A 23,379-nucleotide genomic window follows, 5' to 3' on the forward strand; every position below is an offset into this window, starting at 1 on the left:
TTGCAAAATAACACTTATTTTTGCCGTTTTAATATTTTTATTACTAATCTTTATTTGTTTCATGAGTTTTCCCTCCCTCCTCCCCTTTTGAAGTGTATATACTCAAAATTTTTTCTTTTCTTTTTTCTCCCCCAGACCCTAAATAGGGAAAACTCTATGCAGGATCCCCACTCTACCAGTTTGTGGGGCAGCAGGCTCAGTCTGGGATTCAAACCAACTCTTCCAAGCCCGAGTACCTGCATAGTTGCCACTGGACTATAGTCCTGTTGGTGTATGTCTCTGGTTCAGGCTCATATCAACTCCTTTATGAATACTTTTTTTTTTTTTGAAAAACATCTCTCATCCTCCGGCTGCTCCTCCTCTGCCTTAATGCTGCTCTGCTTGAGAGTTGAACCCTGGTCTCCCGTTTAACAGGTTTCCACCCATCCATTATACCAACCCACAGATCAGTAGGCCTGTGCGAATAAGTTTTAATTGAATAACCCAACCCTCACCCTAACCCTATCAACTCGCAATCCCACCCCCGACATGCTGGAATAGTTTACCAACTCAAGCGAAATTCACCCAGACTTAGACCATTTTCACAAAATTTTTGTGAAAATGGTCTATTCCCATTTTCACTGATCTTTTTTCACTGTTTTGGTCATATCTCAGGAACCGTAAGAGCTATCGACCCCATTTCACTTCCAGCTTGTCCGACAACCCCCCCTAGGACCAGGTTTGAAGTCTCTATGTCCTTTAGTTTTTGAGTTATTTCCATTTTTACTGATCCAAAAACTGGTAATTACCCCCTTACCCTAACCTAACCCTAACCCTAACGCTTTCCAGGTCACAAAGAATGGAAGAACTTAGCCTCACACACAGAGAAAAGACTAGTACTGATCCAAGAGGCTCAGCCTCCCATGCAGCTCCAACACACACTGCTGAAACCCCCCCCACCCCCCCACCTACACACACACACACACACACACACACACACACACACACAGAGAGAAAAGAGTAGAACAGAACTGATCCAAGAGACCCAGCCTCCCATGCACCGCTCACTCACACACCTCTGAACCATCCCAACACCCCACCCCCGCCCCCCCCAACCCCATTTGAACATATAAACCCAGAGACATAACACCCGGACTGCACCTCCGGATACGTTCAACACCCTACCAACACAAGGGTACTATACTCATGGCTCATTGCGTGTTTTATGGTTCATAATCTTTGATTAGTAGGTTTGTGCAAATTTGTTTTAACTAACAACTCTAACCCCAACCCTTACCCCTAACCCCAGTTCCCACACCAAACATATTCATGACAAATGATGCTCCAATGCAATGAAACAGGACGTACCTGTAACTAACTCATTAAACCTTTAATTTCCACCAAAACTGGCAAAGGTGATGACAGTCACACTTGTAAGTTAATCATGTCAAAATAGTCCCAATATGAATGGATGGCCCAAATAAGCCCACATACTGGCATCAGGAAGCGAGTCATTTTAAGTCATTTAAGGCCTAAATGACCTGATGTGGAGTTTGGCTGCAGGTGAGGGTGATAAGCATGGAAAGAGGTTGCCAGGGAAGGCAGTACCAAAAGGCTGAACTGCGCCGCAGTGTCCCTGGAGTGCGAGGTCCTTCTCAACTGCTTGCAGATTTCTAGTTTATAATGCAAATCCCTCTCTTCCTGGTGCATCCCATCCGGGGAACTTACCTTCAAGTGGTGTGGGGTCTTCAGAAACAGGAGTGTGATGGCCAGTGCACACACACTCTGCTGCCTCAGAGCTTTGGTCTTCGGCTGTGGACTTCCTCATTTCCTACCCTTTGAAAGTAATGACTAACCGGTTAATCAGTAAGGTTTGGTCCAGATTATTCTGATTGGTTTTCAAGTCAAGGAAGAAGCATAGGTGCTTTTAGCTTTAATCATCTTCATTCAGCTTTTAGTTTCTATAAACATTTTCTGGACAAACACTCAAAAGATTTACATTAGTTTCTTAAACTCTTACTGTAAGATAAGTGGACCTGTCACCATGGAAACACCATTTCTGGTAACCCGTAAAGTCAACTAATTTCTTTATGTTATTCTGTTCACTTTTTGTTTCACACCAGTAGTTTTCCTACCCAAGTAAATGCACACCAACACAAGATTATATGAAGTCCAGAAGGAGATTTTATTGATCATTACATGTCAGGAGCACATATATAAATACATTTATGTTCTTTCACTCAAATGAAAAAAAAGCAATTAACAAGGAAATTATTCTGCATATGAAGAGTTCAACCACAGCTGTTCACAGCTTTACTGTTGTTAAGATTTACATAATTACTTACCATCCTCCTGTTCAGATAAAGGTAATGACAGAAAAACCCACTGAGGTGCCTGTGCTGATCCATCAAAACTTTTATGTCCCGTAAATGAAGTTTAATTTTCAAATTTGAAAGCCGTTTTCATTTGAATTAGCACAAGTGTTTCCATCATCTTCATCCCTCAACACTTGTTTTCAGATGTTCGGAGTGATCAATGCACAGCTACAGCTGGTTGAAGGGGACCAAATCCATTGAAGAGTTGATTTGGTTCCATTTTACCAGCTTTAGCAAAGCATTCTTGAGATTAATCAAAGGAAAGGGAAGCAAAGGTAGAAATCTGGATGGGAACCTGAAACACACAAAGCAAGAGGGAGGGACTCGTGAGACGAAAGCTTTTCTTTCAAGCAGCATTACAGAAATCCTCATATGCAGCCTGTACATGCACACACAACTCTCTGTATGTATTGCCATGCTCACATTGACTAGTGGAAGAAAGTTGTTAATGAAAGAATTAATTTTGAATAGAGAAAAATATATTTAAAAAAAAAAGTTCAGCTTTTAAAAGAAGATGAAGATAAAAGGAGAGTCTTGAAGGAGTGGTGGGGTTGAGAAAGAAGAATGACAAGAAATGTAACTGATGGAAAAGAGATTAAAAAAAATTGGGAACAAGGTCTAAAGAGTGCATATAAATGATGATTGCAGATAAACCTGAGAAAACAAATAATTCATAACCTAATTGCAAATACTGCTAACGAAAGCAGAGGGCAGCAAGAAAAGTAACTCCCTCTGACCTACTGCTGTACATAGAATGCTCCCATGCAAATGTTCAGCCCATCCTAATTTTTACTGTCTGCATATTTTCACTGCTGATGTTTCCTAACCAGCAGATAAGAGGCCTCTCAACTCCAACTGCATCGCTGACCTCCACCTTTGTCGCTGAGCTTCACCTGCAACACAGCATCACTGAGCATGGAACCACAGATTTGATGCACTCTGCAGTCTCTCTGCTGGCTGTAAGGACTTGGAGAATTCCATTCATTTCCTGGTTCAATTAGCTCAGCTAATCCTCTAATCATTAATAAATAAACTGTTTATAAACTGCTATGAATATTTTCCATCTAGATTTGTTCCATTATGTGTTGTTATCTCTTATGTGTGATTTTGCATATACAGCCAAATGGATGCTTGACTAACAAACTACCAAAGCTACTATACTAGATTCTTTAATATTGATGATGGATTAATTATTTGGATAAAATAAAAGTCATTTGTGTAGATAAAGTCAGGAAATGGTTTTGCATCATGGTGGGTTTTTTTCATTTTCCGTGTGCAGGAACACAGTCCCCTGAATTAAAGCATTATTGTAGATTACTGCATGCAGGGATGGAACTAAAGTCAGCATTTCTGGTGGAGGCATCTGTTCGGTGATGAAAATCAATTTAAATCTAGTTTCAAATTTGGTATAAAACCAGTTTAAACTGTATAATCCAGTATAAATCAGTGTAAACCAGTATAATCTAATATAAAACCCATGTAAAACCAGTAAAAAAAAACATTGTCAACAGGTATAAACCAGTGGAAACAGTAAAACCAGAGTAAGCCCGTATAAATCAATGTAAAAACAGTATAAAATTTGTATAAACTAGTGTAAACCACTATAAATGCCATAAGTGGTGGTGGAGGCGTAGAGAAGGGAGCCAGAGATCAAATCAAAGATACTTTATTCATCCCCGAGGGGAAATTCAAGGTTCAAGCTGGCTCATCCAAGGTTTGACACACGGACATGTAACATTAAAGAAAAAAGAATTACAGAACCAAACTGAAGCTTAGGCCCCACAACCAGTTTCACCAGCGCCGCCTTATACCAGATAAGAACAGCGACACATTAGGATTATAGAGGGGGGAGTCATGTAACTCTGGACTGCGTCATCTAGTGGCACGGTCCAGAGAGACAGGGACCAAAGCCTCATACACTTAAGCACAAACTCAAGCGACACATACAGTCCAGGGATGCGGTGAGTCATGTGGGAGGGGACTGGGGGTGGAGGGGGACAGAGCGTCTATGAACATCTCTTCTTCCGTTCTCAGGGGAGGTTGCACCGGCCCAAGGCTGTTGGGAGGCCAAATACAGATATGATTGTTAATAATGATAATACATTTTATTTGTTTGGAGCCTTTCTAGACACTCAAGGTCGCCCCTTACATTATACATGATAAAAAAATGCATTAAAACAAATTAAAACAACAGACATTTAAACAGACATTAAAAGACAGTGCAATTATGGGTAAAGTGAATAGGCTTGTCTAAACAGATACGTTTTGAGTCTTGATTTGAAGTCTGTTAGTGAGTCAGTGTTGTGGAGGTCAGGGGGAAGAGAGTTCCCGAGCTGGGGAGCAGAGCAGCTGAATGCCCTGCTCCCCATAGTGATGAGTCAGGCAGGAGTGATAGAGAACTGGAGAGAGGAGGAAGAGCAGAGGGAGTGGACAGGTGAGCTGATTTGAATAAGTTCAGTCAAGTATGGAGGGGCGAGGTTGTGAATGGCTTTAAATGTGAGGAACAGGATTTTGTAGAGGATGCGGTGTGAGATGGGGAGCCAGTGGAGCTGTTGAAAGACCGCTGTGATATGGTTTATGGAGGGTGTGTGTGTGATGATGCAGGCGACAGAGTTTTGGACCAGTTTCAGTTTATGGAGCTTTTTGTGAGGGAGACCAAACGGGAGGGAGTTGCAGTAGTCAAGACGTGAGGTGACGAGGCTGTGGACAAGAACAGAGGTGGAGTGAGGAGTGAGAGAGGGACGGAGGCGGTGGATGTTGCGGAGATGAAAACAGGCGAAGTGGGTGATATTGTTAATGTGTGAGGTGAAGGAGAGAGAACTGTTAATGACACCCAGACTCTTTGCCTGAGGGGAGATGGTGGCACTGTTGATGGAAATGGAAAATGGTATGATTTTGTTGAGGGTGGATTTGGTGCCAATGAGTAAAAGTTCAGTTTTATTCCTGTTTAATTTTAGGAAGTTTGAGGTAAACCAGGTTTTTATTTTAAGGGAAGATGGTGGAAGTGTAGAGTTAGGTTTACTAGAAATGTAGAGCTGGGTGTCATCCGGATAGCAGTGGAAGTGGAAATGATGTTTTCTGAGAATGTGACCGAGAGGGAGTAGGTAGATAATGAACAAAAGGGGGCCAAGAACAGAACCTTGGGGAATACCAGAGGTGAGGTGAAAGGTGTGTGAGGTGAAGGATTGAGCTGGATAAACTGAGTACAGTCTGAGAGATACGATTGGAACCAGGTCAGGTGTACGCCAGTGATACCAATTGAAGCAAGGCGGTCAAGGAGGATGGAGTGTGAGATGGTGTCGAAGGCTGAGCTCAGATCAAGCAGAAGGAGGATGGATAATGAACCGGAGTCAGCAGAAAGAAGGAGGTCATTGGTGATTTTGGGAAGGGCAGTTTCTGTACTATGGACAGAGCGGAAGCCAGATTAAAATTTGTCGTATAGGTTGTTGGAAGAAAGGTGAGTATGGAGTTGAATAGCAACGGATTTTTCAAGAAGTTTTGAAATAAAAGTAAGATTAAAGATAGGTCGGAAATTATTGAGGTCAGCAGGATCAGAACCAGGTTTTTTCAGAAGAGGTGGTACAGTTCCAGATGTGAGGGATGCATGGATTATGGTTGTGATGACAATACAGGAAAAGAAGCTTTAACCAGGACACTGGGGAGAGGATCAAGTTGGAATGTAGAAGATTTGGAATTTCGAAACTGTGGAGACTTGGTTGACAGAAGGGAGGGTAAATGCAGAGAATAGATGGGTTGGGGCTGAGGGGGATGGAAGAAGTGGGTTTAGAGCAGAAAGGGGATTGAGTTGCTGGTGGACATGCTGTATTTTCGTGGTGAAAAATGAAGCCAGTGTATTGCAGAAGTCAATACAATACAGATGGGGTGGAAGAAAGTCCGGAGGTTTTGCAATGCGTGAGAAAAGTGCCCTGGAGTTTCCTTCATTGGTGCTGATTATACTGGAGTAATATGTGGATTTGGCGATTGATATGGAGTCCTTGTCGTGGAGAATATGGTTTGTATACATGTCCTTGTGAATGGTGAGTCCTGTTTTATGATAGTCTTTCAAGTTGGCGGCCTTTTGCTTTTAACTGTCTGAGAGTGGGAGTAAACCAAGGTGCAGTGTGTGCGAAAGAGACAGAATGGGTTTTGAGTGGTGCCAGGGTGTTGAGAATGTTATTGAGATGGGTGTTGTAGTGAGTAAGAAACTCATCTGATGTGGAAAGATTTTCAGCACTGGGAAGGTTATTGATGTGAGATGTTAAGTTATCCAGGTCAATGTTCTTTATGTTACGGAAATGAATAGTACGTGGAGGGTAGGATTTTGTTAAAGACAGTTTGACATTAAATGACAGGAGCAGATGGTGAGGAAAGGGAGGTAGGTAGCTTTACAGTCCTTAGGTGCAAGTCCAGAGCAGCAGATTAAATCCATAATGTGTAGTGTATTATGAGTGGGAAAGTTGACAATCTGTTGAAGCCCAAAGCTATCCAAGCAGGATGTAAAATATTTTGTGAGAGGGTTATTGGCAATGTCCATATGAATATTGAAATCTCCCAGCAGTATAACGCTGGGTGAAAGTTTGGACAGGTGACAGCCGCGTCAGCACCACTGGATTCACGCGGCGACCGATGTTCCTTAGTGGGCGTCAAGCAGCAGACCAAAAAGACTTTATGGAGCTGGAATTGTCATATTGGAAGTTTCAACGTGAGCCCCGGTGAGTGGTTCTCCACCAGTGTACGTGCAGGATGTCTGGATGTTGGAGTAGAGCAGGTGCTGGTGGATCATGTGGATTAAAATGGAGTCTAAACTCGGTGGTTGCATACCGGAAAAGTGCTGTTGATGACAGCTGGACAACTGACAGGATGAACCAGTAGAGCACAAGCCACACACAGCTGATCCACATGACTGGGTTGCTGTAGGCAGCTTCAGATCACTCAGTTGAACGTCTATATTGAACATGTATATTTCACAGTGATAGCTTTGATGAGTTGACAGTCGACGCACAGACCACAAATTGTAATGTACACAACAAAATAAGAGATTTACATTTACATAAACTCACAGAGCAGGAGCAGCCAAGACGCGCCAGCATGACCGGAACCCCATGTTGTTTGGGTTTCAGGCGAGGAAAACAATTTGCCCTCGGCTTTGAGTCCAAATCAGGTCTCAGGCTGGCAGCTCCAAAGAGCCGAATGAGGGGGTCAGTTTCCACGGATCCTAGCAGACATCTTCTCCATGTTATTATCGATTATGCATAACAGCTCTGTGACCAATCAGCAGAATCCCGATCACCAATAATCCAAAGATGTAAACATCCTCCACATCCTCAAAGGACAGTACCACCAGACACATCAGTCTCCACCTGGCCCATGAGTCCTGAACGTATCCAGTCAGAAGCGTCCACTCAGGACATGTGGGCTCCCCTCTGCCAGATCTCTGGGTTGAGAAAATTTGATTGAGTGCATTGAGACACCAGCCAATCAGATCCATGATGCAAAAAATTTAAGGAAAAGAGATGTAAAAAGAGGCTCCGAGTCAGATAGAACATAGTAGAGACCAAAGATGCTGAACTTTTTTTTTGTCAGAATTAGCCCTGCTTCTTCCCACTTTTCTGCTGAACCACACCCCTCATCAGTTAACTGTCCTCACCTGCCACTGCCACTTGTTCAGCCGCTATATAAGCAGCCTCCACCACTCACTCTTTGCCAGATTGTCATCATCTTCTTCTACAACACTCTGTCTGGAACTGCCTGCCTGCTGCTGACCTGATCTGCCCCTGACTACTGCCTTCTGCTTTGCCCTTGAATACTGCAACTCTCGGCCTTCTGAATACCTGTCCTGGAGGACCAACACTTGTGAGTCTGTGGGTTGGTTTTCTTACTCCTGTTTGGATTCCTGTATGCTCAGTTGGCCTGGAGGATAACGCTGGAGACCTGAGTTCAACCCTAACAGGAGATGTGCCATTGAGAGCAACTCAAAGTCTGTAAAACTGTCTGGATATCTTGTGCTGTTTTCAGGACTTCTGTACACAACATAGTCTCGGGTGCTGCTTTTGGGTCCATTCCCTGCCCTTACAGGTTTTAATCACAGAATTAACTGAAGGCAGAACTCTCCAGGGAAACATGGTCTAAAACACACAATGATCCAACAACTAAAAACAGGAACCATGCCGTGAAAACACAAACAGAACAAGACACGGGTGGAATGACTTAACTAATGATTCCGGGTGAGCTAATAAGCAGGAAAACAAAACAGGAAACTAGACATCAGGGAACTAAACCAGGAAAACTACAAACAAACAGGAAACCAGGAACTAAAGATATCATGAAACATCACATCCTGACAATAAACCCATGTAAAAACCAATATTCATGCTTGAGTTTGGGCTCTAAAACATCATTCTGAGATCCATCTTCTGCCATTTATCCAGGGTCAGGTTGCAGGGGCTACAGCCTAAGCAATAAATCTGACTTACTGCCGGCAATGCGGACCAAACTTTGACACCTGTCATAAAGGGACCAGACAGCTCGTACAGGGGGTCCGGTATCCCATACTCCTGAAGTACCCCCCCCACAGGAGTCCCTGGGGGACACGGTCGAATGCCTTCTCCAGCTCTACAAAGAACATGTAGACTGCCTGGGCAAACTCCCATGGCCCCTCCAGCACCCCTCCAGCATGGCCCCAAAAGAGGGTCCCTACCTCTTTCTGCCGCCTAGCTCAAATTGCACCCGACCCTGACGGCTCCTTCCATAGATGGTGGGGCCCAGGTAACCCTTTTGAGGTGATCCCAACCAGGCCCTACGGGGGGAAGGTCCGGCCAACAAATACTCCTCCTTGAGCCCGACCCCCATGCCTGGCTCCAGAGGGGGGCCCCAGTGACCCGCGCCCGAGCAAGGGAATATTTATGCCCATGGTTGTAGTCATCATAGTGGTCTTTGAGCTGCACTTAGTCTGGTCCCCCACCAGACACCTGTTGGTGACCCAACCAGGGGCATAAAGCCCCCGACAACATAGTTGCTAGGATCTTCAGGACTCACAAACCCCTCCACCACCATAAGGTGGTGGCTCAAGAGAATGAAGTCTAGTTTGATATCAATAAATAATTAATTATCCTAACCGCTTATGCCGATGAAGGGTTCCAGGGAAACTGGTGCCTATCCCAGCAGTCTTTAGGATGAAAGACAGGATATACCCTGGACAGCTTGCCAGTACATCACAGAGCCTCAATGAATATCAATAAGATTATATCAATAAAACGTCTGCATAGGCATCCTTTGTCCTTCCAAGTTTATCTTAAAATATTCTTATTTGTATTTAAAGGTTTTTCTCTTAAAGGTCCCAGCCAAAAGTATTCATCAGACTTGTGAAAACTTATGAACCTCAAAGGGCTCTCAGGTTGTTGGGGGCCGGTCTCTTGTTTACCCCTGAAGCAAGGACCGGTACATATGGAGAAGCATCTTGTAGTGTCTGTGGTCCTCGCCAGTGTAAGCTGCAGCTGGGAGTGTTCATATCTTTAAGAGGCAGTTTAAAATGTAGCTTTTTATGAAAATATTTTGATTAATCATTTTAGAAGGATTAATGTTTGACCATTTTTTAAAGTTTTATTTATCATTTTATTATATGTTAATTTTTAGATGACGTTTTTATTTTCTTAAATTTTGTAGTCTCATTTTAACGTTTTATTAGTCTTTTGTTGCTTCTCACTACATTCTTTCTTTTTATGTTTTACACTTTTTATTCTCTTAAATTTTTATTTAGTCTTAGAATATTTTTTATTTTCAAGTGTTTTAGCTTCTAGGGAAAGTTAATGGGATTAACACATTGCCTCTTGATACATAATTTAATGTGTTTGCTATGCTGTGCATCTGATAGTTTCACAGACACTTAATTTAAGGGGATGTGATAAGTAGCTTTGTTTTTTGACTTTAAAGAACATTGCACTACTTTTTTGCTGTAAGAAAAGTGCTTTATAAAGATTGATTGAGACTAGATGAACTTCCTTCACCACTTTCTTCATAGCAACCTCTTTAAATGTTTTCTTTTCCCTTTACTTAAGAAGTATATTAGGAAAATAGTAAGAGTTATCAACATCCTGTTTTTTTCCTGTGGTGCAGCAGATAGCAATGTAAATACCCATGATGAAACTAACAAGCAGTGTGCAGGCAGAATCGGACACAAGATGAAGGAAAAACAACACATCAAGACCAAGGCCAGATTAAACGTGCACAGGCCCCTGGGCCCCAGGGGCCCCCTTCCCCATCGCAAAATTGTAAAAATTGTGAATTATACGCTGTGAAACGACATTTCTAACATCTCTCAGCCAGTGGTACCAATAGCAATACACTAGATACTGTTGTATAACTATGTGGCTTTTATTTACATTTTGTTTCATGTCCTGCTAGTGTATACCCTACGTGGGCCCCACATGAGCTCTACATAGGCTCCAGGTGGGTGTGGGCCCCTGGGCCCCTGCCTATAATACCCATTGAATAATCTGGCCTTGATCAAGACCAGGGGTCACCAACTCCAGTCCTCGAGGGCTACCATCCTGCAGGTTTCAGGTACAACACACCTGACCCAAATCAATGGCTCATTAACAGGCAGGTGCAGAAGAAGGTTCTTGGAGAACCTTTTCACTTGGATCAAATGTGTTGTACCAGGGAAACACAAAAACCTGCAGGATGGTAGCCCTCGAGGACTGGAGTTGGTGACCCCTGATCAAGACCATTGTCCTGCCAGTGTGGTCCATGAAAGAATCAAGACCAACATCTTACTATCAGGCCCATGAACGTATCAGTACCAACATCCTGCAATATGGTCCATGAACGTATCAGTACCAACATCCTGCAGTGTGGTCCATGAACGCATCAGTACCAACATCCTGCAGTGTGGTCCATGAACGCATCAGTACCAACATCCTGCAGTGTGGTCCATGAACGCATCAGTACCAACATCCTGCAGTGTGGTCCATGAACGCATCAGTACCAACATCCTGCAATGTGGTCCATGAACGCATCAGTACCAACATCCTGCAATGTGGACCAACATCCTACACCCTGTTTTAGTGTCATCACGACACCAAATTTCTGTTTTGATACTTCAATACAATTTTTAGTGAAATGGTAAAATACTTTAACCTCAATATTCCTTTATTTCACAGTAGACTTTGAGATACAAATAATCACAATAAATAATTAGCATGACAAACATGATCACCTATCAGTAGTTACTCAAGTCATGGAACAAGTATATGTTCGTAAAATGTTTGGATGAATTTGAAATGTTTGAGTTAAAAGCTTCCTTTTAAAAAGCACACTTTGTAAAATCACTTGCACTGTGGTTCCTCATGGTTCAGCAGCTCATCTTTATTGTTCAGTTTGAACCTGACATATTTCCAAACCCTACTTGGATGCATATTTTATCAGCATGAACAGGCTTTTCACTCACTCATCATGGCGACTGCTGCTGTTTGGGTGGCACGGGGTCTAGCACTGCAGCTTCACGGCTGCGGGGTGGCCCCTTTGCTGCCTGGGAGTTGTGCGGTTGCTGTAGCAGCGGCCCCTATGAGCATGCGGGGGACTTGTTCCTGGTGTGGATGGATCCCTAGGTATCGTTTCCTCACATCAGCACCAAGTCAGAATTTTTATCACTTAATTAATGTTTTTAGTTGTTTTATTAACCTGCATTTGGTTAAAGATACATTATTCAGGGAATTATGTTTTTCGGGGAATGTGTGTGTGTGTGTGTGGGTGTGTGTGTGTGTGGGGGGGGGGGTTGTTTGGTCTATGTCCTTGTGTGTGTGTGTGTGTGTGTGGAAAGAGCTTGTCTTTTATTATTTTAAAATGCCTTGTTTTTATCCTTATGACTTGTTTTTATAATATAAAGCACTTTGTGTAACCCATGGCATGAAAAGTGCTCAAGAAATAAAGTATGATTTGATTTAACTGCCATCTCTGTCTTCCATAATTTATGGACTATTCATGAGCTGCAACAGCTCTATTTCCTTCCTCAACACCCACACCGATGGCCCTTAACTTGAAGGCTGCATCCAGTTGTGGATTAAAGAAATTTGATGCCCAAGGCAAAAGCAGGCTTGGGATCCTCTGAAAAGTACTGCAATTTTTACTCCACTACTCCACTACTGTTCCTTACATTTACATTGCTGGTCACATATTTCAAACCCTTCCTGGAAACTAAGTGTCCCTAAAATCATGATTTAATGGCAATAGTTGTAATAAACTAGAACTCTCTTCCTTCGTGGGGTAACTTCTTAAAGCAAAACTCTAAGTATCATCTTGGCCCTGCTGGAAAAGTCACCATAAGAAGGCTGAAAACAGGAAAGACTTGTGATGTGAATATATTAAAATGTTTAAACTTCCTAAAAGTAAATTAATTAATTTCTAATTAACTCAACATTAAACATCTACAACAGTAAACGATAATAAACGTTCAAGCAATAATAATACAAAATTATAAGACTGATAGGAATCACTTTTATATAGAATGAGGTGCTGCTAACAATAAGGCCCAACCAATATGGATTTATTTAGGCTGATGCAAATATTTGGCAGAAAAAATCTGAACTTATTTAATTGGACAATTAATTTTAAAAATAATTATTGAATAAATGGCCCTATGATGGACTGGCAACCTGTCCATGGTGTACACTGCCTCTGTCCCAATGATTGCTGATAATGATGAGATCGGCTCCAGCTTTCTGCTGGTCTAAGCAGATAAGAAAATGGATGGATAACTAATAAATCACTTCATTTTGGGGTCTCTTGACACAAGAAATATCAATTAGAGCCTGAACATTTTACAGCAGAGAGAAATTTTTAAGTACATAACATGCAACAAAGTATTAACCTCTGGCTAGTAGCTGTACTGATGGATTTATCTTTACATTCAGACAAGAGATATGTGCTTTGTTTAAGCAACATTAAAATAAGTTAACCCTTTCATACATTAATTAAGAAAAACCCATGTTGTTTTTTTTGTTTTTTTTTAAATACAGTATTTTACCCCTACAGACATATGCAATGATACTTTCTTGTTTATTTGTGATATTTAGAATTTATTGTGATTTATGATTTATTTTAATATATTCTATCAAATGTGTATAAAGTAATATATATTCATAATTTATAATATGTACATCTATAAAGTATAGCTGTATCATTTTCTTTTCCTATTTATCACAAAGGCAAACTTGTGTAATTACAGTATGTTCAATCATATCGTATTTGTTTATTCTCCAGTGAGTGGAAACATATTAAATGACTCACTAACATCCACTAAGGGTATTTTTTTCCCAAAAAAATACTATCCTCATTCATAAATATGTAAGAAAAAAGTTTGTAAATGGGTGTCCACTGTATGGGCACTATACATGAAAGGGTTAATGGAAAAACATTTTTTATGCAGCCCTACAATGCCCTTTAACGTTTCAAATGACTTTTTCTTTACTCCATAAATTTTCTTTCCCATAAAGTGATGACTTGTATGAACCAAATTCAAATTCAGATGCTTTTAACAGATGTCACAACAGATCTATCTTTAATAGATTTGCATTTTAGATATAAAATGGTTACAAGTAGTCCGTCAGTAACATTACTAAACCCCCCCTTCTGGATGTGTTCACATCTCAACACGCTTCTGATGAAGTAATGAACAGTTGTGTACTCTCAAATATTTGGAGTTACTTCTGCAGTTACTCACTGGCTTTTAAGCTGTCAGCTAATGCCATGCTAGGTTGGCATAGGTGAAGCTGCCAGCTAACGCTATGCTAGGTTAGCATACCTATGGCAATGTTATCGATAACAGTCTAAAAGTCTCCGTTAATTGAGAGGACCATATATAATGACAGGGAAGGTTTGCTCTGCTCAATGGGATGAACTGATAATTTATTGTGACAAGTCATTTAAGTTACTAATCAACTGATCTGTAACACATACAGATCTCATTAGGTATCATCCCAATATACTACAGACAGGGAGTAACTTAAGCTAAGTGAGCAATGCAGTGTAAATGAAGAGCACTCACTTGTCATTCAACAGCAAAGAAAGTTTGTAATATGTAATATATAGCTCCACTCAGCCATGTCATGTTGCCTCATTGTAGCTCCTGTACGTAACTGAGAAGACATCAGTGAGCACTGAGGATTGAATGGAGACAGAGCTCCATCTACTGGACAAAAGCTGCAAGGAATTCATCCTGCACAACCCGACACTGAACAGCATTTACTGTGTAATGAGAAGTTCCAGGTGAAGGTCCACACCTCCACATGAACGGACCCTCACCAACAGATGTCAATGTCCTTGGTGCACTTGCAGAAAAGAAGGTAACACTTCATGTAACTTTGAGGGCAGCTTTCTGCTTTTCTCGTTCTTGTCCTCTTTTCAACATTGCTGTGGTATGGCTTATTTTCATATTCATTTCTTTTCTAGCTTCTTTGCACTATTTGTTTTCGGATGTTTCCTGGATCCTTTTCGTGCATGTGCAGTATGATAGACTAATTCAATATAGTGGAGACTGAGGGGAGGATCTAAGACATAATACAATGTGCATTCTGCTGGAATTTAGTAACAGCATTTTATCAAAAACATAATTTTTGTGCATAATAAGCAACTAAGTAATAAATACCCATAAGTGTATGACCAGTTTTATGGGGCCCCAGGGAACCACCTAGTTTAGTGTTATGATAAGTCCACCCCTGGCTTCATTATATCCAGTTGTTGTGCTTACCATAATGAGGGCATGAAGTGCAAAATGATGTGTTAGCCAGTAAAAACCCATAAACTGGCTGTTTATGTTTTTTTTTTTTGTTTGTTTTTTTTTCTGTCTTGTCCAGCATTTAGGCAAGCAGAATGATGGTCTGGATGTTCTGCTGAGCAAATTTTCTCTGCCAAGGGAAGCTTTATAGAGATATAATGATCCCCTTGACTTTCTGAATTTTTATTTTATTTCTATATTTATTTTGTATTGTTGTTTGAATTGTAGAGTTTGTACTGCTGGACCAGAGAGGACAGACGAAAGACAGAAAGAGAAAGGAGAAAAAACACCTCATAAGAAAAGTGAAAGAGATAAAGGGAGAGAAAAGGGTGAGAAAAAAAAACTAAAAAATAACCCAAAACAAAAAGAAAGAAAACAACCTACAGATGTATACATACACACACATACAGGCACACACATACATATACACACACGTATACACACATTTATATATATACACATATATATATATATACATCTGTACACATATACATACATACATATGCACACACACCTCTATGCACACACATACACACACATACATACGTACAAACATATACGCACTCGCCAGTATTAACACATATACATACACATACAAGCCAACTTTAGATCATAGTAACTTAACTATGAATCTAAAAAGTTAAATATAAATGAGAAACAAACAGAAATGAGAAAACTAGCTGCTGTTAGTGAATAAACCTGCAGACGACTCGGTGACTGTGTCACATGCAGAACATGCAGAGTGGAACGTGTTCCGGAAAAGGTGATCATGCCAGTGTGACCCTTCCCACACAAAGGCAAGAGGCACGCCAGGAGGACCCCCGAGACCCGGGCCATCGGCAGCCACCCCCAGGCGCAGACCCCAACCGCCCCCCGCCCCCGGAGCCAGCCATGCACCGACCCAGGAGGCGGCAGAGGGGGGTCCCAGCCAGAGTCCCCTGCAGTCAGGGGGAACAGGCCCCAGCAGGCCCGGACCAGCGAGGACCGGCCCCGCCGGGCACCGGCCCCCCAGGGCAAACAGAGCGCGGGCCCCACGGCCCCAAGAGCCCGGAAGAAACCCCCCACCCCCGCAGGCAGAGGGCCCAGCCCACACCGACGGAGGGCCGGGATCCCCAGACCGCCACCGAGCGGCAGCCAGGCCGCACCCCAGTGCACCAGCAGCGCTCCCCGAGCACTAAGACCCTCCACGCACCCACGCACGCACGCACACACACACACACACACACACACACACACACACACACACACACACACACATGCACCCACCCACCCACCCCCACGCATCCACACTTCCTCCTTAAACACACCCTATCCACCCATTCTCTTACACACGCTCAAACTCACACTCTCTTACCCCCGTTCTTTATACTCACACCCCCTCACACACACATCCCTGCTCCCTCTATAATCACCCATTCTTCCATACACGCATACCCCACTCTACACACACACATACCTCCCTACACCCCTCTATCCACATTCACAGTCCTCATTGTACACCCACCCCATCACTTCCCTGTACCACCAACATAACCCCACATACGCACCCCCACCCATCTGCATACACCCCCCCTTCCTCCTATCCCAGCGGCCATCCACTTTCCTAAATTCTTTCACCCTGATCCCCCCCCCCCTTCCCTAACATTCATTCACCACTTCATCCATTGGCTCATGCACCTTTCTTTCCCAACGTGTCCCCTGTGAGATACCCCCGGGGGAGCAGGGGATAGGAGGGCCCCGATCAGGGCCCCACAACTACCCCCCACCCCTGTCAACGCCCCCCCCCCCCCCCACCACTTCACACATGCAGCCGATCCAGCACCACCCAGGGCCAGTAGCAGTCCCACCCCTGCCAGGCCAGCCCAGACCCAGGCCCCCTGAACAGCACCACTCCCCCGCCCAAACCCCCCCGGCACAGCCCCAGAAATAGGGGCGTGGCAGGACCCCATTGTCACCCCCTCCCTCCCAGCTTATGAATGATTGTGAAGTGTGTGTTGTTTGCAATTAAAATTGGGAAGAAGTAACCACATCATGTTGGGAGCGGGACCACCAAAGCAGCCCCGCCCACTGCACACTGCATGCCCCCCCCCCCAAAATATGTCCATGTGTTGTCAGTGTGTGTTTTTTGTGTTATGTTGACTAAGTGCAATTAAAACTGGGAGGTGAACCGATGCTGGGTGCAGCGATGGAGACCACCTTGATGGCCTCTCTCACCATCCAGATCAACGTGTCCACCTCCCAACGCCCTGCCTGTGTGTGCTGGAAGAAGGGAAGGAGGGGGGTCCGGGGATTTAGGTCCCGAGGGAAGCGCCCCTCCCTCAAGAAGATGAGCCACCTGCGGCACGAGGCACGTCCCCCATTCCCGGGGCCCCCGAAGGCCAGGACAGGCCAAGGGCAGCTGCCCCAACAACCAGGGCCCTCAGCAACACCAACAAAGGAGCCGCCACCGGCCCCAGAAGGCACCAACGAACCACATGCAAAAGTGTGGGGGGGGGCAAGGAAGAGGAGGGCGGGAGAAGGAGAGACAGACCAAGGGCCCACCGCCCCCACACCCCTAGGAGATGCCCCCACCCAGAGACACGTTGCATTCCCTCCTCCTTTAAAAACCAATACATTCACACCCTCTCACCATCAGCCTGGTATACACACACATCTACACACACACACACACCTACAGACCCACACATCTACACACACACACACACCTACAGACCCACACACACATCTATACACATACACACCCATTCTAACAGATACACGGCCAAAAGTTTAGTCCACCTCCAAAACCCTACATCCCACTCACCCCCCTGCCCACCACAAAACACCCCTTCCCATTCTACCTACCCTAGAACAAACCACCACAACTCCCTAATGGGAAGGAGTTGTGGAGCTGTGTCATTGTTTAAGCCGCCTAAAAAGTTCATCTGCAGTCTTATTAGCCAGGTCAGTGGTCTTCTACTTGAATTCTTGTTATTATCAACAAGGGCAGTGGACTGAATAACCTGGTCAGTGGTCTTAATAACCCGATCAGTGGTGTTAGTAATCAGGTTGGGGCACAAACTAATCAGTTAAACAAATAGAATAATAATTACTAAAAAAAAAAAAAAAAAAAAAAAAAAAAAGGTTCAGCAGGGAGATATTTACGCAGTAACATTTGGAGCAGTGAAGGTAACAGATCTGATGACTGTGCTTGTATATTGTATGTGCATGTACAATATCTGTATGTATGTTCAGTTTATTCCTTCAGAGATGTTTGAAAGACCAGAAAACTAAACTGCTAAACTGATGAACGGATGGATAGATGGATGGAAAGATAAATGGACAGATAGATGGGTAGATGGATGGAAAGATAGATGGACAGATGGATGGATAGATGGATAAACAGATAAATGGACAGAATGATGGATAAATGGATGGGAAGATAGATTGATGGATGATGGATAGATGAATGGCTGAATAGATGGAAAGAAAGATAGATAAATGGATAGATGGAGGGATAGGTGGATGGAAATATAGATGGACAGATGGATGGATAGATGGATGGAAATATAGATTGATCGATGGATAGATGGATCGCTGAAAAAATGGAAAGATGGATAAATGAATGGAAAGATGAATGAAAGATAGATTACAGATGGATGGATAGATGGATGGAAAGATACATAGATAGATGGATGAGTAGATGGATATATGGATGGGTAGATGGATGGATAGATGAATGGATAGAAGGATGGAAAGATAGATGGACAGATTGATGGATAGATAGATGGAAAGATGGATGGACAGATAGTTGGATAGATGGATAGATTGATGGATGGAAAGAAAAATGGACAGATGGATGGAAAGATAGATGGATGAATGTATGGGTAGATAGATGATAGATGGATGGCTGAATAGATGGAAAGATAGATAAATGGATAAATGGATGGAAAGATAGATGGACAGATGGATGGATAGATCAGAGAATAAATGTTATTCCTTTACTTAAGTCATACCGTTTGTCTGTCATTTTGTGAACTGAAATGACTGAAATGCAGTGGACTTAGCTACCAAGTTGTTGGTCCTTTCACATCGTGTGCTGTGCTCTGAAGTCTTACTGACAAAGTTACTGAGTCTGGAAAAATGGCCAATGCTCTGCCTTGCCTAGTAAGAAAAGCATTGTAAGGACCTTTTTTAGGGGGAGAAACTAAATCCAGTTAGGCGTCTGGTTGTTCTACAGGATTTTTGCATCACAATAGTGACCGTTAACAAGGTGAGAGTGAATACACAAACTTGTAGAGGGGAGGGGGACTTGCAGGAAAACCTGAAATTCTTGGGCCTTGCAGTGCTAAAGCTTGTTCCATCCTCCACGAGAAGCGAGAACTTTTTTCTCGAGGCTCCGAGAAGAAAATGACGTCATTTAGTTGTCCCAGACGCATTTGAAGACGGTTCTTGACATATTGGGCTGGCAGAACTTTTTTCTTGTGGGGCTCCGAGAAGTATTGTGTAATTGGTCGGACATTTCAGGTGGGCGTGGTTAACACGGCGAAAGCATGAAGCGTAGTTACTGCTTCCGCGTTGTTGCTGTTGCAGTAAAACGGATTGTTTTAATAAAACAGCTGATTGAGGTGGTGAGAAAGTATGAACATTTTTACATGTGGCATTAAAACACTCAGACCCTGCCGCGTGCACGACCCGCCCTGCCACGGACAAAGTTGCTTGTTAAATATGAAACTAGAAAAGCCTCCGCCAAGCACAATGTTAAAAAAATCCTTTTAAAACATTTCTAGATCCAAACGATTTTCCAGATCACCACCAAAATTTAACCAGTTCTTCATTTTTACATTTCCAACAACTCTTGAAATTTTTAGAAAAATCCCTCCGTAAATTTTAAGTTATGTTGAGCAAAAGGATGCCGAGAAAACATACCCTCCTTGGTGGAGGTAATAACCGGATTCATTGCACATAAAGCAGACATTGCCCCCCCGGCAGTGATCCCTCCCCGCTGCAGACATGATTCTCGTGGAGTATGTATGGACCTGACGAAAAATAAGTTTTTTCTTGTTCTTGCAGACTTGAGACCAAGATCTCGCTTCTCATGGAGTACATAAGATTAAATGATTGAAATGATATTAAATGAAAAATACTTTATTAATCCCCAAAGGGAAATCAGATATTGTAGTATATAATAATTAATTTGAGGAGGTCTTTTGAGGTAATTTGAGGACCTGAAGAAGCCTCTCACTGAACACACTTTGTTGTTTCATCACTGTGTTGTGGAGAGGGTGTGAAGAATCCTCCATCATCTTCATCAGCTTGTGCAGCATTCTTCTTTGGACAATCAGCTCCAGCGGCTCCAGAGTTACTCCAAGCACAGAAGCAGCTTTCTTGATCAGTTTGTTGATTCTATTCAAGTCTCTGGTTCTGATGCTACTACCCCAGCAGATGCTGCAAAGCTGACTGCACTCTCCACAACAGACTTATAGAAGATATGCAACATCTTGGTGCAGACGTTAAACCATCTCAGCTTCCTTAAGAAGTACAGTCTGCTCTGACCTTTCTTGTAGATGTAGTCAGTGTTGCATTTCCAGTCCAGTTTGTTGTCCAGCTGAACTCCAAGATACTTGTATTCCTCCACCACCTCCACCTCCTCTCCCAGGATGGAAACAGTGCTTTGTTTATTCTTCTTCCTCCTGAAGTCAACAATCATCTCTTTTGTTTTGCTGCTATTTAATATGAGATGATTGTCACCGCACCATTTAACAAACTGACTGACCAGTTCTCTGTACTCTGCTTCTTGTCCATCCCTGATACACCCCACAACTGCAGAGTCATCAGAGTATTTCTGCAGATGACAGGACTCAGAGTTGTACTGGAAGTCTGAGGTGTACAGAGTGAAGAGGAATGGCCAGAGTACAGTTCCTTGTGGTGCACCAGTGCTGCTGACCTCCATCTCAGACACACAACCTTTCAGTCTCACAAACTGGGGTCTGTTTGTGAGGTAGTCATAGATCCAGGTGGTTGTGGAGGTATCCACCTGGAATTTATGGAGCTTCTCACATAACAAAGCAGGCTGAATGGTATTAAAAGCACTGAGAAATGAAAGAACATGACCCTCAGAGTGCTGCCTGAATGGTCCAGATGAGAGTGTGCTCTCTGGAGCAGGTATATGATGGCATCTTCAACCCCAAGTCCATTACGATATGCAAACTGGAATGGGTCCTGAAAGGTGTTTACTTGCTTGTTGAGGTGAGCCAGTAAGAGTCTCTCCAGGACTTTCATGATGTGAGATGTCAGGGCAACTGGTCTGTAGTCACTTGGTTCAGCTGGTTGTGTTTTATTAGGCACTGGAACAAGGCAGGAGGTTTTCCACAGCACCGGGACTCTATTTTGTCTCAGACTGGTGTTGAAAAGGTGCTGGAGAATCAGACATAGTTGTTCTGAGCAGGTCTTGAGAACTCTGGGACTGACACCATCTGGACCTGCAGCCTTGTTCTGGTTCAGTTTCTCAAGTTGATTCATAACCCGATTGCAGGAGACAAACAAGGTGGAGGTCTCAGGATGTCCTGATGTGGAGGGAGATGAAGCTGTGTTCTGGTACATGACTGAGCTGCAGGGTGACAGATTGGAGGCGTGACAGGAAAGCAGTGGGCTTATGGAGGGTGTGTGGTCTGTTGGGCTGGAGGTAGGGGGTGAACTGAACCTGGTGAAGAATATGTTCAGCTCATTAGCTCTGTCCAGACCTCCATCAGGCTGGTCCCCATTTAACTTGAAGCCGGTGATCTTCTTCATTCCAGACCACACATCCCTCAGGTTATTCTGCTGGAGCTGACTTTCTAACTTCTTCCTGTAGTCCTCCTTGCACTTCTTAGTTTGTGTTTTAAGTTGTTTTTGTGTTGCCCTCAATAACTCCCTGTCTCCATCCCTGAAGGCTTTCTTTTTGATGTTCAGCAGCTTTTTCAGGTCACTGGTGATCCAGGGTTTGTTATTGGGGAAGCACCTCACTGTTCTTGTTGGGACGATGCTGTCCACACAGAAGTTTATGTAATCTGACACACACTCAGTCATGGCGTTGATGTCGTCTCCATGAGGTTCACAGAGGACGTTCCAGTCTGTAGCCTCAAAGCCTCCTCTAAGAGCATCTTCAGCTTCAGCAGACCAGATTTTGATAGTCTTTGTGATGACTGGTTGCTGCTGAACGATGGGCTTGTAGGTGGAGGTGAGGAGAACCAGATTATGATCAGATCTTCCTAAAGGTGGCAGGGCAGAACAACTGTATCCATTATTCATATTTGTATAAAATAAGTCCAACATCTTATTTTTTCTGGTGGAGCAGCTGACAAACTGTTGGAATGTTGGTAGAGTTGCAGAGAGAGAGATATTGTTGAAGTCTCCGGAGATCGCCATGATTGAGTTTGGATGCTGTGTTTGTAGCCGAGCAACGACGGAGCTGATGACGTCACTGTTATGCTGACGTCACGTACATAGAATTCACATGCGGACTCTGCTCAGAGTTCAAAACAAGATTTTATTTTCCCTCTCTGGGTCCAGATGATTTCCTAAATAAATGTGGAAGACCGCTTAGCAGGCAGGCGGGCAGACAAGCGAGGAGGCGAACCAACAGGCTGGGAAGCGAGCAGGGAACGGGATCACAACAGTCACAGGCTGTTTCTGGTGCAGTTCCAGGTATTATATAAACCGCTACCAGAATAACACAGGTAAACTCTCTGGGTAAATAATATGGACGGAAGCTCACAGCTAACAGTTCCATGTCCCTTGTGCATATCTTCTCCTTGACAGTAACATGTCCAGGATGACACCAACACTGGTTAACCAGCACTGCCATTCCACCACCCTTTAGCTTTCCGCTGTGTTGTCTACTGCGGTCTGCACGGACTGTTTTAAAGCCTGGTACAGACACATTACAGTCAGGGATGTGTTCATGCAGCCATGTCTCGGTGAAGCACATAATACTGTACTCTCCATATTCTTTTTGAGATCTTGTTAGCGTCTCAAGCTCGTCCGTTTTGTTTGTTAGCGATCTCACATTACCCAATAGGATGGTTGGTAGATATGGTTTAAATCTCCATCGCTTTCTCCTCTGTCTCACTCCCGCTCTGCATCCTCTTCTCTTTCTTTAAAACCCCATCGGGATTTTATGTGTTGTTTTGCTGATAATCCTGATTTGGGAGAGGTTAATTAGTTCATCCTGATTGTAAACAAGTCTTTCATTGCCATGAAGACTCATCATAAGTCTTGAGAGAGCCAAAAATGTGC

At 43.3% G+C, this 23,379-nt stretch overlaps 1 protein-coding gene across 6 annotated transcripts in view; it reads right to left on the minus strand.

Annotated features, from left to right (window-relative positions):
• Positions 1–2,146: 2,146 nt before the first annotated feature.
• Positions 2,147–23,379, minus strand: part of LOC306754708 (uncharacterized protein) — a 58,625-nt gene continuing 37,392 nt past the window's right edge. For 5 of the 6 annotated variants that reach the window (XR_013771269.1, XR_013771270.1, XR_013771271.1 and 2 more), the window contains one exon: positions 2,672–4,410. The gene's annotated coding sequence lies outside the window, so the exon portion shown is untranslated. Of the gene's footprint in view, positions 2,650–2,671; positions 4,411–23,379 lie in introns of those variants that run through there. The other variant, XR_013771268.1, reaches the window with a different exon arrangement.

This window comes from Telmatherina bonti (assembly GCF_933228915.1).
Source record: "Telmatherina bonti genome assembly, chromosome: 4".
NCBI lineage: Eukaryota > Metazoa > Chordata > Actinopteri > Atheriniformes > Telmatherinidae > Telmatherina > Telmatherina bonti.